The 16881-nt window shown below is 36.5% G+C and overlaps 1 long non-coding RNA gene across 1 annotated transcript; it reads right to left on the reverse strand.

Annotated features, from left to right (window-relative positions):
• Positions 1 to 9540: 9540 nt before the first annotated feature.
• LOC117981669 (uncharacterized) lies at positions 9541 to 16566 on the reverse strand. Its single transcript, XR_004673268.3, has 3 exons — positions 16431 to 16566; positions 15524 to 15605; positions 9541 to 12259 (listed from the first exon to the last, which is right to left on the reverse strand). It is a non-coding gene; the product is annotated as an uncharacterized LOC117981669 (long non-coding RNA).
• Positions 16567 to 16881: the final 315 nt, after the last annotated feature.

Consider the following 16881-nt stretch of genomic DNA (forward strand, 5'->3'; position numbering starts at 1 on the left):
AATAATCCTTAAAATCAACTAATTCAGTGGAAGTAGTTGGAAGCCACAGAGAAGTATAAGAATGTAAGTTTCTAGCAATAGGCAAAGATTCTAGAGAGGTTTATATTTATACAACATATAAAATAATGGGTTTATGAAATCATTTCTGTAGAAATAACCCCCATCTCCAATCTCTTAGTCTTCTGTATTCTTCTTTGTGGTAAGAGTACACTCTTTGTATTTTTTATTTGTATGTTGTCTATTCCTCGCAAAAAAATGTAAGTGCCATGAAAATAGTTTTTCTTAATCACTATTGCATCCTTGTAGATTACAACAGTGCCTAGAACGTAAGTATTGAATGACTGAAAGGATGATTACATATGTAGATCTTAAGTTGTAAGAAGAAGTTGGCTAACCTCTAAATTACACATATAAATAATTATAAAACAAAAAGCCCACCAACACTGGCTGATAACATGGGAGAACATGAGTTAGAGGACTGTGAAAGGGAAAGAAGGATGGAAGAGGAGATGTACCATAGAAAAGTACCAACAGGAAGAGAGGATTGTGGGTTGGCAGTAGGGTAGATGGTTCTTCCATGGGGAATAAAGCTCTTTTAGGGTAGTTCTATCAGTCAGCTATTATCACCATAGCATTGCACACCAATTCACCTCAAAACACAGTTGCAAGCAACAATAAGCAGGTGAGCTGATGTTCAACTGATCTAGACTGCACAGCTGAACTGAACTCCAGGCAATAGGTTCATTTCAGGAATGCTCAAAGTATTTCCCATTTTTCTGGGACCAATAGGTCATCTGATTTATATTTTTTGCTTTTCTTAATTTTATTTTTTATTTTGTTTTTTTTTTCTTTTTTGATCCATATTTTTTTAAAGGAGAAGATAAAAGCTCAAAAAGTTTATGAGAATCATGAAATAGTCTTCCAGCCTACACTTAGCATCAGCACACTGTCTTTTCTGTCAACACTCCATTGGCCAAAGCAAATCACCTGCCCAGGCTCGATATCAGTGAGGCAAGAAAGTTGAGGTTATGGAGGTTAAGGGAAGGCAGAGGAAGTGTAGTGAATATTTGCTGCATGATAATTTAAACTTCCATAGGACGCTGGCTGATAATCACAAATCCAAAAATCTTGTTTTTTATTATTAAGTTCTAGGGTACATGTGCACAACATGCAGGTTTGTTACATATGTATTACATGTGCCATGTTGGTGTGCTGCACCCATTAACTCTACATTTACATTAGGTATATCTCCTAATGCTATCCCTCCCCGCTTCCCCACCCCACGACAAGCCCTGGTGTGTGATGTTCCCCATCCTGTGTCCAAGTGTTCTCATTGTTCCAAAATCTTAATTGGCAAATCTTAGACTTGACAAAGGTTTATTTCTTACATTACTGTTCATTGTAGATCAGTGATGAGGAACATTTCTCCATAGTCATTCAGTGACCCAGGGTTTTCCATCTAATAACTGTTCCATTCTCTTTACTCCATCCTTCAAAAATGTACCATCCAGTAGAATAGCCATTATCCATATATGACCCTTTAGCGCTTGAAATGTACATGTAGTCTGGATTGAAATGTGCTTATAAGATAGACATTGAATTTTGAAGACTTGGTATTAAAAAACAGAATATGAGCTATCTTTTAAACAATTTTTATATTGGTTACATTTTGAAATAATATATTGTGTTAAATAAGTATATTATTGAAATTAACTTCATCTGCTTGTTTTTACTGTATTTATTTATTTACATTTATTTATTTATTATTTTTGAGACAGAGTCTCCTTCTGTCTCCCAGACTGGAGAGCAATGGTGCGATCTTGGCTTGCTGCAACCTCTGCCTCCTGGGTTCAAACAATTCTCCTGCCTTAGCCTCCCAAGTAGCTGGGATTACAGGTGCGTGCCACCACTCCCCGCTAATTTTTTGTATTTTTGGTAGAGATAGGTTTTCACCATGTTGGCCAGGCTGGTCTCAAACTCCTGACCTCAGGTGGTCCAACCACCTCGGCCTCCCGAAGTGCCAGAATTACAGGCATGAGCCACCGCACCTGGCCCTTTTCACTGTTTTTAGTATGACCACTGGAATATTTTAAATTATATATGTGTTTGCTTTATATTTTTTATCAGATAGCACTGCTCTAGAGCCAGCCACTATACCAGAAAAATGAAAATAATGCTGAAGGGACTTTAACAAAGATTTTGGGGACCAACTGGGAGAGGGCATTCATCATTCTGCTTGTATTCCACTGGCCAGAACTATCTAGGTGCAAGGGGACAAAGAATGTACTGGATCCAGGAAGAAGAGTAGAATACAAATACTCATGATCACTTTAATTCCTCATTTGCTATCTTGCCTTCAGCATCTGAAAGTGAATTTCTTTCTATAAATACAGAAAAATAAATAAAGCTTTGGATATGGGCCAAGATGTTGCATCACAAAAGAGGAATGAAATAGAGTGGAAAGCATAATGGAAGATCCACTATAATTGGGGAAAAATTGTTAAAGAAAAAACAATGAAGGCACCCATCTAAGTGGTAAATGACCCAGGCTCACAAGGTAACCCAGACATTAAAGACTCAGATCTCTGGCTGTGAGATTACTATTCTTCTCCCACTTAGGTTTTTTGGTGTTTTTTTTTTCCAACCCCAGTGGTTAATTTGACAGACAATGAGAACAGGGATATTGCAAAACATTTGCTATTTATATGTAACCTCCAGATTCCATTTTTTATTACATAAATACATAAAATATACTGTATTTTGTTTTGTATCTCTTAAATTTTCCCAAATAAGCTTGTATTAAGAATGCTGGTGAGATTAGGCTGTGGCCTACATCAGTTCTCTACAGCATCAGGGTTTTAGGAGCAGGTAGTAAGGGAGCAAACACAATAATCTTAAGTTTGCGATTTGATGGACTCATGGGAAGAGAATGCCTATCATTAGTGTTTATATAACTACCCAGAGACATGATTTTCACATCCTAAAATACCTCTGCTCTATATTTTTCTTCTTAATATAATTTTTGTGAAGTTTTCAAATATTCTAAGAAACATAATTCTACAGTATATATTTCAGCAGATTATACCACAAAGAAACCCTGTTCTTGGTGAATCTGCAAGTTTGTCTTCACCTGTTCTGTGCTGCTGTCTTGCTGTGTTGTGTTAACATTACTCTCAAACCATTTTTTAATGACTGGAGATGGCCATCAGCAAACTAATGATTACTCCTCCACCAATCTCCTCTCATCTATTCTTTGAGAAACAGAGAGCAGCTTTTTTTGCTTTTGTTTTTGCAGCTATCTCAATACAAAATTAACATTGCTTGTGAATCATAACCTTAATTTCTTTGTATTCATCTGACTGGTCCATTCAAAAACACATTTTCTTTAGTGTATAGTATTAGCATATTATTCTAATCCCTGGGCCTTTCCTATATGGTATGAGGAGCATGTTTTAAGAGTTACCCTGGTCTCTAGCTCTCTACTTCCCTTTCTTGGATAAAAGAACAATTCCATTTGGCTGGCAAGACCTAACCCTTTTTCTTCTGGCAGGAGAAATAGATAGATAGATAATGATGATAGATAAATAGATACCCTTATTACTTTGTGATAGTTCCACAAACATAAAGCATATTTCATAAGTCAGAACAATTTTTCCAAAAGACTCTATATTAAGTTTAATACATTAATTCCTTTAACAAATATTTAAGTGATGATAATGTGCCAAACACTTAGGCACTGGGGATATGGCAGTGAACAATAAAAAAGTTTCCTTGCCTTTATGGAGCTAACAGTCTATCAGAGAAAATTAGAAAATTAAACAAATAGTTGGATCAGGTGTTACAACAGAGCTAAGACAGGTTGTTTTCCAAGGAAGAAACATATAACTAAAAGATTAAAGAATGAGGAGATGGTATGTTAAGAGACAGAGAACAATGCCCTAGTCAGAAGTGCAGCATGTGTGAAGGCCCAAGAATAAGAGAGAACATCTCAGGTTGAAGGAACTACGTGAAACATATTTGAACAGAAGGGTGGTCCACAAGGGAGGAGCAATGAGACAGGAGTGCACAGTGGTGACCCAGAGGAAGGAGAGGTAAACTCTGCCTGGGGACAGAAGACAAGCCATGATAGCTTCATGGGAATTAAGTTTGATGTGCAACTTGACCAAGATAGAAGCAGATTTGCAGGTAAAGGAAATAATAGTAAGAGGAAAGGCTCATGGATATGAATGACGAGTAACTTTTCCAAGTGTATCTAACTAGTATGCAACAACTCCAGGGCAGCTCCACTACAAAGTCTATGCTCTAACCCCATAAACAGCTTTGGGGCCATTTTAGGGCATCAGTAAAACATGTAGAATCAAACAGCCCTGTATCAAATATTGTTCTCCAAAGAAACAGGACCAAAAGGAGATAGGTAGATATATACAAAGACATTTGTTACAAGGAATTGGCCCATGTGATTATGAAGGCTGAGAAGTCCTGTGTGATCTGCCGTTTGCAAGATGGAGTCTCAGTAAAGCTTTGGTGTGGTTCCAGACCAAGCCAGGGCAGGCAGTCATGTCAGTTGCTGTTGGAGTTTGAAGGCCCAAAAACTGGGAGCACAGCTGCCCAGGGGCAGGAGAAAATGGAAACCTTAGCTCAAGCAGAGGGAGCAAATTCCTCCTTCCTCCATGTTTTTGTTCTATTTAGGCCCTCAAAAAATTGGATGATGTCCATCCACCCTGCTGAAGGTAGACCTTCTTTACTCAGTTTACAGATTCAAATGCTAACCTCTTCCAGAAACACCCTCACAAATGTGCCACAAATAATATTTTACCAACTATCTCAGCATCCCTTAGCTCAGTCAAGCTGACACATAAAATTAACCATCAGAAGCCCTGAAGTAGCTGGTGTGTCTTTTGACCTAATGATAATCTGGCTTTGCTTAGTTCCTTATCATTTGCGATGGACTTTCCCATTTAATTTTCACACTGGCCACTGAGCCTGCTTTTCTTAGGCACATATTACAGATATAAAAACAGAACCACACGTGATTACCCATGGTCACACAACCAGTGAATATTAAGCGAAACCTAGACCCAGATCTTCATATGTTAAAACATTGACTCTTTATATTAAGCAACACTAAACATTAGGTCAACATTAAATAATCCAGCCGATACAAATTCAGGACTAATAGAGCTATGGATCCTATAATACCAAAATAGTTGTAAGTTTGAACACTATCAAAGACTCCTAATTTCTGCCCCTTTGTCTATCAATAAACGAGAAGCAAACAAACAGAATTGTTGCTCACATCAGAAGCATAGAAATTTACTATCTTGTAGAAATCCTTCTGTAAGATAAAGGAAAAGCAGTGCATTTGTAACAGTGCTCTGAAGGTAGTTGAAGAAATAATTTTAAGTTGCATCAGGTATTACCAAGAAGTGAAATAATGATTAGTCATATCTGTAACCTTTACAATAGAGAGCACTGAGGCCAGTTAGCTGTTGTTTATCTGCTGCTTATTTTTAGTATGTTCTAGTCATTTGGCTATGTAGTCAATATTTTTTAGCAAAAACCTAGAGTGAGTCCACTACATGAGGGATAGTGAGGGAATAAAATAATGAGTCATTGTCCTTGCATAAGAATCCTTTATAATTCAGTGGAGAAGAGATAATATCTAAAGTATATAGACAGAAGCAATAATTAGAGCAGATTGATTCCAATTATAGACTCATCAGAGCCAAATGGGGTTAACCTGGAACAATATCACCAGGAAATCAAAGCTTGACTTGGTAACATTTATTCATGCATCTCTCCTTTATAGGTTAATGAAGGCAGGTTTTTAGAGCTAATCTCTGGAATAATAAAAGACTCAGAGTTTCTGTCACTCACTAGCTCTCAGAAGTTGAACCTGTTACTCAGGCTTTCTATATATCAGTTTCTTCCTATGTAAAATAAGGTTAATAACAATACTGACATTATTGGGTGAAGATTAAATGAGATAATGCAAATAAAATGCTTAGCATAATGTCTGGCAAAATATAAGCCATTAATATTCTTTATGTAATATTTATTGGAGATTTAATAGGTACCAGCCACTCACTATATGGCAAGAATACAAAGATGAATCCAAGAACACTGTATTGCTAAATCCTCTGCCAATAATTTTACCAAGGTAATTTTTGAAGCAGAAATAACTTCTATATTCATGTTTCCATGACTTGTAAGCTAGTCATGAGTTCTACCAAATTCCTCAAGTGTTAAGAATAAGAATGATTCAATGTTGAGAGGGCAAGTGAAAGAACAGCCTTAAATTAGACAATTCAAAGGAGGAGAATTAGTCTTACTGTTCTTATTAAAAACATAAAGCAGTCCCTCCTGCCACTCATAAAGAAATCTCTCATAACTGGTGGCTTCTAGTACCTAGAAAATTATTGGTTTAGAGTTTATACTGTTTAAACAAGACTAGTCTTTGTGAAGATGTATTTGAGCATAGAATAGGAAACCACCTATTCACAATAGCAAAGACTTGGAACCAATCCAAATGTCCATCAATGATAGACTGGATTAAGAAAATGTGGCACATATACACCATGGAATACTATGCAGCCATAAAAAAGGATGAGTTCATGTCCTTTGTAGGCACATGGATGAAGCTGGAAACCATCATTCTCAGCAAACTATTGCAAGGACAAAAAAACAAACACCGTATGTTCTCACTCATAGGTGAGAATTGAACAATGAGAACACTTGGACACAGGAAGGGGAACATCACACACCGGGGCCTGTCGTGGGGTGGGCGGGGAGGGATAGCATTAGGAGATATACCTAATGTAAATGACGAGTTAATGGGTGCAGCACACAAACCTGGCACATGTATACATATGTAACAAACCTGCACCTTGTGCACATGTACCCTAGAACTTAAAGCATAAAAAAAAAGAAATACCTAATGTAAATGATGAGTTAACAGGTGCAGCACACCAACATGGCACATGTATACCTATGTAACAAACCTGCACATTGTGCACATGTACCCTAGAACTTAAACTATAATTAAAAAGCGGGGAAAAAAAGAATAGGAAACCACCTTGAACTAAAAAGTACAGTTGTCTTAAGTGCTTCTCTGCTACATGGTTCTTCCTTATTGAAGCAAATGGGTATATGCAAAACTAAAAGATAATCCCCTAGTGGAAAACGAAACAAAACCCAAGTGTGATATATGCTAAGCCTGTTATTTATATATTTTTGCCTATATGGAGAACGTTCTTTGTTTTTGTTTATGTAGCAATATTGGAAAAGCATATGTAACACAAGAAAACTAACATAACCCATAGTAGATCTCAGTGCAGATATAAGGAAGTTTAAAACCAGATGTATGTCAATGTAGGAAAACCAAGCTAAGAAATTTTCCAACAGACATTTTTCTTATTCATTCTCTCAGATCTACCCTAAAACTACCAATCAAAACCTTTAGCAAAGAGGTCAATATTTTTAACAATACCCCCGGGAATCATTATAAACATACACAGACTAGTACTGGATCACAAGTGTTTATTGGATATGCATAAAAATAATAGATAACCCTTATTACCCCATATTTTCTACAAACACTTTTTCCACTTTTTACAGGTGTTAACTCATTTAATCCTTGTAGCTGTCCTATGAACTGAGTTCTATTATTATCCACATTTTACAGATGTGAGACAGGCACTGAAAGAATGTGACTTGCCAAAGCCCATCAAGTAGACTTTAATTCCTCATGTGGAGGTAATAATGATCACAAACATACCAACAGTGCTTCACTGTTTACAGTGTGATCTTGATTATCATTTTTCTATCTGAACTCTTAAAACACCATTGAAGTTAGTAGCAAAGTTATAAGCATGTTTGTTATATAAATGAAGTCACTTCAGAAGTCTCGCAACTGAGCTCAAACCAGGCCTTCTGACCGTGTTCTTATTTCTTTCCATTCTGGTTTCAAAAATTCTTTTCAACCCTATTGTTCCAGAATCCTATGAAGTTGCAGAATCCTTTTTTTATATATACATATATATGTGTATGCATATGTATACACACACACACACACACACACACACATATATATATATATCAAGCTCTTTTTGTGGGTATATTACATGTATTTTAACTCATTTAATTCTCACAATTCCATGGGTAAGTTCTATCTAGATAAGAAAACTAAAGAACTGAGAGATAAATAATTTGTTCAAAACATAGTAGGATTAGGATTCAAACCCAAGTAGCCTGACTCTAGAGACTGTGCTCTTAACCATTACATTATGTGGTCTCACAGAAAAAAAAAAATCCTAAATGGTATTTATTAAAAAGAAATAAAAGTGTAAGTTTAAAATAGCACTTATGACTTGAAACACCCCTTAGAAACTAAAGTTAATAAATCGATCAATAAGTATTTATTGAACGTTTTCTTTGGGCAGGCATTATGATAAGCACTGCTGAGAATAGAAATATAATAAAATATTTTTATATTTTATGAAAAAATGTAAGCTATATCCCTCTTCTCAAAAGAAGTTCACTCTAGCTATGGAAAATAGATTTATATATATATGTAAGTTATCTTCAACAAAATTTAAACAATCATGTTCATAACATAATAAATGCTATAAAAATTGCTAAGATATGGAATATAAAACCCAACAAAAGGAATTATGTGGAGGGAAGTCCTATTACAACTTAAACCAAAATAAAAATAAAAGTTGGTTCTTAAAGAAATAGCATCCATTTCATATAAAAACATAAAGAGCACAATTTAGCAATAGATTTGCCCTAAATCTCATTAATCCTTTTTTTAAAAGTACATTACTTTGTATTTGAGATCTATATTTGAAGCAACAGAGAAAAAAATAAGAGGTAAAAAGTGTCTGATATCTTTTACATAGACCTAAATTCTTTTAAACATCTGATTGCTGAAGAATTGTCTACAGAATTTAATGAGATGCTTGATTGCTACACAAGACCATTGCTGCATTATTTCTTGATGAGAACAGACTTTATGTCTACAATATTGATGAGAATACAATGCAGTACAGAACATCAAAAGACTATGTGCAACCTTAGTCTAGTCCTTCCCTCTGGGTAAAAAGTATAGGCGTATATGCCTGCTCTTCTGGTATACTTCTCTTGATAGAGTTTATAGTAGAGAATCGTGATAAGTACAAGGTCCATTAGTAACAAAAATAAAGGCAGGGTGGCAGTTAAACTGAACATCATTAGCAAACATCACACTAATTACTCATTTTGTTATTAGTGTTAACTGTGCTGCCAGTTAATTATATTTGAATAAGAAAATGACAATGCACACAGAAAAATTCAAACCACACTGAAACAAAAAGAATCACACTAGGGCATGGAAATCCACTGTAAAGAAGAAAACTTCTGTGTTAGGAAGCAAATAATCTGCAAGAGTCTTTTGCACCAAAGGAATTTTTTTCATGTAAGAAACATTCAGAAAACGTGCACTATTATTCTAGATGCATAGAAATGTGAGAAAAAGAGACATAGTCCTCAGTATTTAGGTTCACATTTATTTAAAAAAAACACATAAAGAGATAATTGTATTAGACATTGTGTTAAGCATTATAATAAAGATTGGTTCCTCATATGGAAACATGTGAAACTTAAGAGGAAACAACTAATCCTCTGGAGAAATTAGAAAAGGCATAAATGAAGAGATGACTGTGAGTAGCGTATTGAAACTTGAGCAAAAAATAAGCATGTGGAAAGAAAGAAAGCAGGGAAAATGAAATCCTGGAATCACACCAGGCTTTTCTCCTATGAAAAAGAAAGTTTGTTTGCAAGGTAAGTGACCAAAACAGGTGAGATTTCCTCTTTAATAAGAAAACATTTCCTGTGAAGGGCTGATTAATCCTGGCTAACATGCTGAAACAGCTCTGTATTAGCAAAAATCTTGAACCTTTCCCTCAAAGATCTTCAGATTGGTCAAAACTCTAGTCCTTTAGAAAGTAGGAAGGATTAAAATGCTATTGATAAAATTCACAGACAAACTGATAAAATGAAAATAGGATTATAAAGTACAAATTCTTTGCTAGAAATTATCTGCAGCAGGTATATGAATGCTATTTTTATTGTGATGCAGGTCACGACCCTGCTGTTACTGCAAGGACTTCTGTGTTTGGACTAATCAGAATCTCATTTTTTTGGATAAATGATAGAATCAACAATCTTCAGGATGATAGTTTTCCTAACAAAAAAAAATGCAGAGGTGTCTCTAAAGCAGAGACTTGCATGTTTAATCAAAATGACTCAGCCTGGGCAACATAGAGAGACCCTGTCTACAAAAAAATAAGAATAAAAATAAATGATCCAGGAGTGGTGGCACACACCTGTGACTTCAGCTGCTCAAGAGGCTGAGGTGGGAGGATTACTTGAGCCCTCAGAGGTCAAAATATTATTTTGAATCACGGCAGTGAGCCGTGATTGCACCACTCCCCTTCAGCCTGGGTGACAAAGCAAGACCCCGTCTCCAGAAAAAAAGAAAAAAAAATGACTCACCCTCTTCAAAAGCAAAGGAGGCTGACAAGTGACCCTACAGGGGAACAAATATTAAGGAAAAGGATCAGACTGTAATTCTCTGAGGACAACCCCTCAGCTCCATGATATGCAAATCCCCTATGGGCACCTGGAATTCAGAGGGCATTCCTCCATCAAATGTATACTAATGAGTCCTGCAAAGATTCTCAAACTCTGGGCATTAGTCCCTTGAGCAAATCTGTCTGGGCAGTTGATGTCACATAGCATATTTATTAAATCAATTTTTAACAGACCAGATGGTGTTATTGTTGACAAAAACAAGTGATCCAGTGATTTAATAGAACATAAGAGATATAGATTTTTTTTCTTTTATCTCCCAACTGCCCCTGGAATCCTGCTTTTGAAAATAAGATACACAAGGACAAATAATTTAAGTGATACTTTCTCTGGTTTCACAAACTACTAAAGAAGAGTGGTCTGAGAGACAGATGACAAGGTGACAATCCATTACTAAAAAAATGAAGAAAAACTCCCAGAAAACTATATTTGACGTTTAAAGCTTTAAAAAGCAAATGCCCTTCAGGAATAATTTAGTTGAAGAATGTGGATTGTTTGCTGAATTTCATTCCTCTTATTTTATGACAACAAAACCAGCAGCTTCCCCTTAATTTTGGGATACTGCTCCATTCACATCTCTTACTTTCTTTAATATAGAATAGGGTAAGTCTCTTTTGAACATCTCATCTCTTCCTGTCACCCACCCTTAGATTGATAGCAAGAAAAGCAATGTGCCTTAAAGTGAAATGGTCTCTTGACCTCTTCCAAATCCACCCTCTTGAATAGAATAGAAATCATTAGGTTTTATGTTTGAGCATTGACCTTAATATTTTTGAAAAATGAAAAAACATGCCATTTTTAAAGCAGTCAATAGCTTTTCTATTTCTCTAAACATTAAAGATTCTACTCATCTCTAAGAGAAGACCACATTTTCACTTTAGGATAAGACCATTTAAAACATAGTTTGGCTAGGTAAAAATAAGCAAGGAACCCATATGGCATGAAAAGCTGTGAATTATTAAGGTGCTCAGGCACTTTCCATGGACTGTCATTGGCTAAGTATTCATTGCCAGTGATATTTCAAATATCTAGAATTTTTTTCTTCTTTAGGATGCTGTTTTTCCTTTCTGAGGGCCTGAATTCAAATAGGAAGTGGCAAGATCTCTTCAAGATATTCCAACTGAGCAGTAGAGCAGTCTTTACAACATGGAAGAAAGCCAGACCCTAAGGAGACAGATGGCCAGTAGAAGACTTCTTATGGAGAGTCTTAGTATATGAGTCTGGGAACCATTATGTATAGTAGATCAGCTAGTTTTAAATTATTTTCTTCATTGTTGCTTCAGTTACTATGGTCACATAACAGATTGCTCTCACACTAATAAACATGTATAATATAAAGCAGCCATTTATTTTGCTCTTAGGTTTTATGGATTAAGAAGTCCAACAGGGTACAACAGAGGTGGCTTTTCTATGCCTTATAATGTCTGCGGTCTCAGATGGAAGACTCAAAGATGAGGAAGTGCAATCATCTAAAGACAGCTACCCTCCTACGTCAGGTAGTTGATGCCTGCTGCTGACTGATGGCCTCTCCTCTCCAAATGGGCCTTTCCATTAAGTCTCTCCAACATAGTGGCTTCAGGGTCATAGGCTTTTTTCACAGCAGCTCATGATTCCAAGGACATATGTCCTGAAACAGATAAAGAATGAAAGAAAGAGTTTGAGATGAGGGGAGTAAAGGATTATACCACCTCCTTTGACCTAACTTCAGAAGTCACAAAGCATCATTTCCACTGCATCCTACATAACAGAAGCAAGTCAAAAAGAAGGATTCATTCAACAGAAAGGAACATACCGGCCCCCACCTCTTGATGGAAGAGTGTGTAAACATTACTATAGCAAATACACTTTAAGGTGACTGCACCGAGACACACACTTATGTAATTCATTCTCCTTGAAAGTAGAACCAGAGACTTGCCTCTAAACTGTAAAGTATGGCAAAAACCTTGATTAGATTATGTTATGAGATAAATGTGGTGTTATGCTGCACCCTTAATTGGGCTATGTTTTATGGAATGAATCTTTTTGTTCACTCAAAATTCATATGTTGAAACCCTAACCCCCAATGTGATGGTATTTGAAGGCGGGTCCATTGGGGATGATTAGATCATGAGGTTGGAGACTCATTATGAGATTAGTGTACTTATAAGAACACTGGAAATCTCTATTTCTTTCTCTCTTTGTGTCTCCAAGGAATGATAATACTGCAAAAATGTAGCAGTCTGAAAGCCAGGAAGAGAGCCCTTACCGGAAACCAACCATAGTGCCACCCTGATCTTGGACTTCTGGCCTCCAGAACTGTGAGAAAATAAATTTCTGTCATAAAGTCACTCAATCTATGGTATTTTGTTATGACAGCCTAAGCAGACTTGTATGTTATATAGCAAAGATGATGTGATGTCACTGCCAGGATGATATGCCATATAAGACTCATCTTGATAGACTGGAAAGGAAAGTTCTCCTGGCCTTCAAGAAACAAGTTGCTTTGATGTAAACTGCCTGTAGATAGGTTCATATGTCAAGTAACTAGGTGGCTTTTAGGAACTGACAGGCTCAGGCCTAGAGTTGAAAGTTATAGAGGGAAAAACCTGAGCAAGCTTGGAAGTGACTTCTTTCCATCCAAAACCTCCAAATGAGAATGTAGTCCAGGTAATGCCTTGATTATTGCCTGGTGAGATCCTGAAGCAGAAAACCCAGCTAAGGCATGCCTAGATTCTGATCAACAGAAACTGTGAGAGATAATAAATGGGTATTATTGAAACCACTAAATTTTTGGTAAATTGTTATTCAGCAATAAAAAACTAATGCAATCACATCACATGAAGAACATGTAGGATGGTGTGGCCATCTTAGGAAAATGCAATCTGCCCTAACTGTTCATTCTTCTTTGCCCATCCATAAATCTTTAGTAACCTGAGATGGACATTGCAGTTCAGGCTCAATTATGCAGTGGGAAATTAAGGAATGAAATTGTGTCCCCACTTGCAGTAAAGTAGTTTAGAGGAGAGTAGTGGCATAGGAAGAACCATTCCCAAGACCCCAGTAAGTAACTTGCAGAACATTGGAGCAAAGGCCCACAGCCAGAAAGCTGGGTGAAACAGCAAACTACATCCAGACAGCTTTGTGGAATATGTGAAGTGAACATGTTCCTCAAGAATTCTAGGACATGATTAGAGTTGGGAACCTGGTAAAATGGCAGGACTTCTGATTTCAAGTGTATTTGAGAATCAGACTTGTTATTTGGGTAGTGAAGGGGAGTGTAATTTCTAGACTATGGCAAAGTCTATATTGCATGGGTCACATATGTGTGGCATAACAAGACTAGACATATTACAATGCCCCACTTTTTGCGGAAATCATGGATTTTTTCCCTTCTTAAATTCAATTATGTTTAGTTTAATCTTTTGCTCATCATTTGCTGACAACTCAAGAATTTAAATCCCTTTTCAATCCAATATGTCTTTATATTTAGAAATAAATATTTAATAAACATATGCTATGAACTTGGCTAAAAGTACATAGACAAGACTGTCCTCAGTGGGGAAACCAAATATATTCATCAAACACAACAAAATGCAAACATGCATTTTTCACAGTTCCTGTTACTTTACCCAGACAATTTTCTTATTGCATTAAAACAAATAAAAAATAGCACCTTTGTATTTTCTATTTGGAAAAATATAATAATGATGATGATGATCATAAAAGTATTAAATGTTATTGGACATATTTTGTGGCCAGACATTGCTAAACGTATATGCATTATCTCTTTTAATCCTCACAACTCTTTGAGGTAGATACTGTTATTTTCCAAAGATTATGGATGAGAACATTGAGAATTAGAGACTGCTAAAATTACCTAAGTGGCCCAGTAAGTAATACAGATAGGATTGAAGCCCATTCTGTTTGATTTCAAAATTCATATTTTTAACTCAACCATGCAATGTCTTCTTTTCATACTCAGAATCATGTAGATGAATATGAAATCTTAAAAGTCATTTAATCTTACTGCTCTTCTAAGATTCTTTTATAAGTGATTCATTAAAAAAATGTTCTCAGAAGAAACCTGCAAGGGTGTGAAGCAGGACAGGACAGAGGAAGAAATTAGGCATACATGTGGTTTCAGGAGAATTTCAGTCATAGCCTGGTCCTCTGGGGGGCTTTTATATCAGAGCTGGTCTTTCCAACAGCAAGGTTACTGGGCTGTTACACCCCCACATCAGGCAGTCATTGGCTGCCTGGAGTTAAGGGAAAGCGTAAAGGGAGAAAGAGGGGAGAGGGCTAAAGGCATCTCCATGGAAGGTGGCTCCTATCAGCTTAGGAAAATCCTCAGAAAAAAACTACAGGTGTGTGTCATTAGCAGCCAACACCTGTAGCAGCCAGGGTTGGTTTCAGGGCCTGCTAAAGGGCAAGGCTCTAACAACATTGATAAATCTGCCAAGTATTTGGCCAATCCCTGCTTGAATACCTTCAAGTGAGAAAGAACTCCCCATAACTCCCTCTCCTCCACCCAACGAAGTAGTCCATTACAATCCTCAGAAACTTGGTTAGAAAATTCTTCCTTTTGTTGGGTGTGGGAATAACAAAGGGAGGTCATTCCAAGACATCATATGCAAAAGCACAGAGTGTAAAAGAGCATGATGGTGTATGTTGTTCTGTAGCTAGTACTATGTTTTGTGGTGGTTAGAACTTAAGGTGTGGAAGTAGAAAAATGGAAAAGATGAGTTTAGGAAGATGGTTATAGGCAAGATCATCAAATAATGAAAGACAAACTTGCCTCACTAAAAAGTTGTGATGATGGCACAAGGTACAACTAAATGAGTTTTAGCAGAAGAGACAAATGATAATCTCTTTTAGAAAGCCAACCTGCCAGCAATAAAGAGAGCAACCCTACCTCATTCCTTTCATGTTGTGGGCTTTCACATCTATGTTTTCTCTGGACTTCTTCAAGGACAGGATGCTTGCATTGTGAATGCCTAAAACAATAAATGATTATGGAACTGAAATGAAGTGAACTCATCATAAATAAGAGAAGCCATTACAAAACTCCTGGTGAGATATGTCACAGGTCTCAGTCAGGAGACAGCATTCCATAGCTCACAGGCCTAACCAGGCCCACCACCTGTTTTTGCAAATAAAGTATTATTAGAACACAGCCACAACAGTTTGTTAACATATTGTCTAGGTTGTAATCATACTATAACAGCAGAGTTGAGTTGCAACAGAGACCATATGGCCTATAAAACCTAAAATATTTAGTATTTGGTCCTTTTGCCTGTAAAACCTAAAATATTTAGTATTTGGCCCTTTTCAGAAAAGGTTTGCCAATCCCTGGTCCACAGTAAAGCAGTAGTAATATATGTGAATAGGTAAGATAGATGGAAATGATATTTAGAAGCAAAAATCAATTGGAGTAACCACTACTCACTTCTCCTATTTTTATTTCTTCATGCCATGTACTCATTAGACGACATTATAAATATGTATGAAGGCTTTCCAGCATTCCACAGCCTCTTTTGACAATTTCTACTTATTCTGTCACATTTAAATTAAATCATCATTTCCATAAAGACCCCTACACTCTGAAGAGCACATAGCAGAGTACACTCACTCCTCCTAGTTCTATTTCTTCATGCCATGTAGGCATTAGAGGACATTATAAATATGTATAAAAGCTTTCCAGCATTCCATGGCCTCTTTTGACAATTTTTATTTTCTATTTATTCTATCACATTTAAATTAAACCATCATTTCCATAAAGACCCTTACACTCTGAAGAACACACAGTAGAGTCCACTCACCACACAGGCCTACCGATCCAAAACAGAATCAGTACCCCATTCAGTCCACTTAGAATGAGATCATCCTGCAATAATGGGACAGTATCAGCCCTTATATAAATCTGCTAAAATGCCCCCAACTTTTAAATCACTGTGACGCTTTTGTTTTCACTGCAGGCCTTCAGAAACGGCCTAAATCTTTTTTCACTTCATTAAGCAGCTCTGTACCAAAGTCCTCTAAAAACTTTTCATCAGAAAATTCCCCATAAGGCCTAAAACTTCTTTTCCCATCTCTATGTGGTTGGAACATAAAAGATTGCAATTCAAAGAAAAAGTAAAGAACTGTCATGGTCCTTTTTGTTGGTGTTAATCTCTGAACAGCAGATTTAGGACGACTATTTTTTTCTAGTTCCTGGTTCTCCACTTCCTGTTTGAATATCCACTACAAAGTGTCGGTAAAATGTATTTATAG

This window comes from Pan paniscus, chromosome 1 (assembly GCF_029289425.2).
Source record: "Pan paniscus chromosome 1, NHGRI_mPanPan1-v2.0_pri, whole genome shotgun sequence".
In the NCBI taxonomy this organism is placed as follows: Eukaryota; Metazoa; Chordata; class Mammalia; order Primates; family Hominidae; genus Pan; species Pan paniscus.